Below are 5,351 nucleotides of genomic sequence, written 5' to 3' on the forward strand. Positions count from 1 at the left end.
CTCCCATTATATGCACTGGATAGAATCACAGAGTTGGAAGGGACCTCCAAGGGTCATCTGGTCCAACCCCCTGCGCAAGGCAGGAAATTCACAAATACCTCCCCCTCCATACCCGCAATGACTGCTGTTCCACGCCCAGAAGACAACAAAAAACCTCCAGGATCCCTGGCCAAACCGGCCTGGAGAAAAATTGCCTTCTGACCCCAAAGTGGCAATCAGCATTTCCCTGGACGTGTAAGAAAGGCCGCAAGAACTGAGGCAACCCTTCCTGTCTTCCGTCTCATGATCTTTGGGCTTCTCCCATTCTACCCAATGAACATTCTTGTTATTCGTTTTAGTACTTCCCTCATTTCCGGCTCCAAGAACAGGACCAATGAATAAAAAGAAAAGGCACAAATATAGATGAAAGAAGGAAAGCAGGGTGGGGCAGGACAAAAGGCTGGTAAAGGTTTCTGCATACAGCTGGGAATTAGGGTTGCCAGCTCTGGGTTGGGAAGTACTTGGAGATTTTGGGGGTGGAGCCTGAGGAAGGCAGGGTTTGGGGAGGGGAGGGGTTTCAATGGGGTATAATGCCATAGAGTCCACCTTCCAAAGCAGCCATTTTCTCTGGGCAAACTGATCTCTATTGCCTGGAGATTAGGTGTAATTGCGGGAGATCTCCAGCCACCACCTGAAGGTTGGCAACCCTACTGGAAAAGCCTAGAGAAAGACAATGCTTGGAGTTTCCTTTAGTTGAGGGTAAATCGTATGCTTTCAAGACTCCATTGCTGATTGTACCTTTGCCTTTCAAATCTACATGTTTATGTGTAGAATTCCAACATGCCTTATAGCACTGTTAAGGTAACCTTGGTCTGAAAATGTAGGTTTAGATATCCTCATCTTGAGGTAAGAAAAGAGCTGTGGAAATGGACTAGTAATATATTATGGGCCTAGGTGAATTAAGCATGACATATAGTGCTTTTGTCTAAGCTTAGGAGAACTGATGTGGCCTCAATGCTTCACTGATTCACTCTGTCCCCAATACAAAACTGTGAGTTGAAGGTGGTTTCAGGAGGGTAGCCTTGTTGGTCTGTAATTAGAAGAGCTAGATTTGAGTCCAGTAGCACTTTAGAGAACAGCAAGATTTTGGGGTATAAACTTTTGAGAGTCATCAAATGTTAGTAGGAAGGGAGATCCCTGAGCCCTTATATCCTAGTCAGGCAGTGCAAGAGGTGTTGCAAGGAAGGGAATCAGGATGCAGAATGTACAATGCAAAATGTCATCAGTTTGGTTAACTGGAGTTTGTGTCTGTGAAGTACCGGTAAATGCTCAGAGAACCATTTCTCCATGAGCTTACCAGCAGCACTGGTGTAATTTGGTTGAACTATCTGGCATAAGGGGGTTTAAAATGTTATAGCGGCTGTATGGAGGTAGAGCTATTTTTAGTAAGTTTCACATGCGGACTGTAAGTTTGAACTGCCCTAATCAATGTTAAATAGTCATTGTAACTGTTACATCAGTGTAACTGTTGTGTTCCCACCATTCTGTTTCAACATACCAACACAACATATTGAAGACAAAAAAAAAATCTTCAAGAAGTTGTTAGTCTTTAAGGTGCTACTGGACTCTTACTCTTTTCTACTGTATGCTAGCTTGTTACATTTCTGTCCATTTAGACTAGCCCCCCTACAAAAGCTAAATGAAAATCATGGGGAAGACAGCAATCGTGCATGTTGCCTTGGAAGTGAAATAGGGATAAGACCAGGCTGAACATCTCAAAAGGGTAAATGTTGGAAGAAAGCAAGTGGAAGTGTAATGTATCAGGACCCGACCGCATGGTCAGCTTGGCATCACGCGGTCAAGCACAAGCGTCGAGCTTCGCTCCGATAGACAATGGACGATACGGATCCTAGCCTGCACCAATCAGAGGGCTAGGCTCCGGGCTGAGAGCCTGTGGGACTCTCAGCCACTAGTTTAGACCTATTGGGAAGTGGGTGTGTGTTTTGGGTGGTGGATTCACGGGGGATATAAGCCAGCCTGCGAGCCGGCTAAAGTTGTCCTGTTCTACACCAAATAAAGTACGCTAAGCTGAAATCATTCGTCTGTCTGCATACTTTTCAGGAAGACAAAGATATGTTTAAGCATGCACTTAACATTCACACTACAACTCTCACATAAATGTGCTATAAGCACCAGGCATTTGTGTATATTGCTTTTAGTTCCCCAAGGATTTCACAGTGCTTAATTAATGGAATATACAAATATAAACTATATGCACAGGGAGTATATGACTTCTGGTGGCAGGAAAGTACCATTTGGAAGATTGACACCCTGATCCTAAATTCATTCCATGGAAGAAAGTCCCAGTGATTTTGGAACTTCGCACACCGTGTTAATATATGTATTGTACCTTTCTTTTAAGGAGGTCAGAAAAATGTGGTATTGTTTCTGCCTGAGAACAAGCTTGTGATCCATGAGAAGAGGAGTAAATGTGGCAGTTCACTTGAGCTTCATGGATGGCTACCAGGGTTTTCCATATTCATTTGTACATATCATACTCCACTGACTCTTGCATATTATGTTTGGGATTAGGGTTCAGGGAATTAGTCTGCAAAATGCTTACATCAGAGCAGGCGTGGACAGGGAAGGTAAAATGGCCCAAGATCAAACCAAGCGAAGAGGCCCTTCTAGCCAGCAGCATCTGCTCACTCCTGGTCTCTTCCTACGCTGCCATCAAGCAACAGCAGTGAAGGAAGGTAACTGGTAGTGTGACACCCATAACTGGCACTACTGAAGGGGCCAAGCCAGATGGCCTCTGTCATGCTGTCAGAGCTACTGGGACAATGGTTGTTCTAGTGTGTCAGGAGCAATGCTTCCTCTAATCTGTGGAGTCTTGTGAGCTACTGGCATTAAAGTTGTGAGTGAGGGATTTGGCTACTGCATAAATTAGTTTGCTCTGGAGCCATCCTTCCTGAGCTAAGACAAAAATGTGTGAGCCAGAGGCTAAAAAAACTGTGAGCTAGCTCACACTAACTCAGAGGGAACACTGGTCAGGAGCCCTTCAGAAACGGAAAGTGAATTATGTGCTGAACCATGCAAGTAGCTTGTCAAATATACACCAAAACATTTCTGTTTTTGTATATACTTACAGAGTGCATAGTTTGTGCTATGGATAGAGAATATAAGATTGGCTTATGCCACTTCCTCTATTCCAAGAGGTTGATTTACGGGGAATGTCAGGCACATTTAGTAAATCTTCTGCTTAGGTCTGAGTCACATGGACCAAAAAACTAGATTGAATCAGTGAAATGTACCAAATTCCTTATTTTTTTTATAGGTCAGTCCTGTGGTTTATTAGGAAAATGGTAGGACTGGCTGGTGTGATGTTCTTGGTGGTTAAAATCAAAATCTTGCTGAGTGACTTTGGGTTACAGCCTCATTTCTTCACTTTTTTAAAAATGGGATTTTAGTGAATTGCTATGTGTGGGCAAAAATATGGATAAAGATAGTAAAGCACTTTGGAACATTGAAAAGTGCCATGCACGTGATTAATTATTATGTCAAGTGCTATGTTTTATATTCCAAAGGGAGCATATCATGTAAAAATTGCTATAAATAGCCATTTTCACAGCGCTCTTGCTGTGAGGCAGTTTCAGCCTCTTCATTTGCAATGAGGGGGGCTCAGACAGGTGAATGAGTTGTTGAAATCAAACAGTAAATAATTAACACAAAAGTACGTCTTCAGGGGCCACACATTTAAATCTCAGGCTGCTAATAAGTGTAACTTACTAAATCTAGAACATATAGAGAAGCATTTTGTACTTCAATCATTACATTGCTATTTTAGCAAGCCCCCAACCCAAGGAAAGGCATGTGAAGAAATGTTTTAGTATCACCCAACAAGTATCCCAGGAAGAACAAAGACTTGTCAAGAAATTAACACCTTAACCCTGGAGAAATCAGTCATTCCCAGGTAGCACTGGTGAGGATAATTGAAAAGGATGGTGCTGTTTGGGGATGTTAAGGCACCAGGAACACTTTGCATTGATTTTTGTCTTGCACTGTCTCTGCTGAATAAAGTTCCATTCTTCAGTCTTTCGTTGAAAAGAGCGTCTCTGATAAGAGCCAAATTATGTGATGCAGAATCACATACTTTTATGTGGATATAAGGGAGAGATGAACAAATGTATGTGGGTAAAGGGCTAGAACTTTATTAACACCATTTGTGGTGAGAAAAGCCATAATTCAGATCACTTACTCCACCCCCCTAGCATGGATACCTATGCTAACATAGTTGGGGCAGCCAAAGTGAAATGGGCCACCACCTTCATTTGATTACAGCCTGAGATGGTTGCTTGTATTGTATGTGACTCATCATCGTCTCCACACATTGGATGTGTTACACAAGACAGTGAGTTACATGCAATTTTGTAAATAAATAAATAAATAAACTCTCTCACAGGGCTGTTGTGAGGATTAAATGGTAGATGGGGAATTGTATGTTATTCTGAGCTCCCTGTCTTATCTGAAGAAGTGAGCAGTGACTTACGAAAGCTCATGCCCTGGCACAAATGTTATTAGTCTTTAAGGGGCTGCTGGACTCTTGCTTTTTTCTTCTGAGATCTTTGAAGAAGGGAACAGATAAGATATACTAAATGAATTAAAAGTCTATTTTAGATATATAAAATAGCTATAAAAATACTGGAAGAGAAAGAGTTAAGTATCTTCCTTCCACAGTTTCTGAAATAAGGTAGAGTAGGAACTGCAGGTAACTTGCTGTCTTGTGTAACATAACTTCCATATCCTGATATTTGGAGAAGTTTGTGCACAGTTGTGTTCTTGAAAGTACATATGAATGTCTTTACTTGTTATAAAGCAAGTATTTGATGGATGGAGTAACAAAAATGTTAACTCAAAAGGACACATTTATTGACAACATAAAACTCATTTATTTCTTGACTTCTTCAAGGAACTCCAGAAGGTATACATGTGGTTTCCCACCCAATTTTAATCCTTACAACAGGCCCATGAAGCACGTTTTTTGAGAAACAATGGTCCCAGTCACACGGAAGGTTTTGGCCCGGGAGAGGGACGGATTGGGGGCGCAGCAAATGGGCACGATCTCACCGCAACATCTGGGAAGCGGCGCGCACCCGTCCCCGATCCGTCCCTAAAGCCGGAAAACCCGCTGCAAAAAAGAACCACCTACAGAGGAGGACTTACCTGGAACGCCGCATCAAGTGCGGCCGTGGGATCGCCGGTGCGCCCGTCATCCAGAGCAATCCAGGCTCCTGGCCGAACTGCGCATGCGCACACATGCGCAGTTTGGCTGCCACGCTCTTCAATCAGTGGCTCCCCCCCCGGTATCTGAT

This window comes from Gekko japonicus, unplaced genomic scaffold (genome assembly GCF_001447785.1).
Source record: "Gekko japonicus isolate JY-2015 unplaced genomic scaffold, Gekko_japonicus_V1.1 scaffold2120, whole genome shotgun sequence".
In the NCBI taxonomy this organism is placed as follows: domain Eukaryota; kingdom Metazoa; phylum Chordata; class Lepidosauria; order Squamata; family Gekkonidae; genus Gekko; species Gekko japonicus.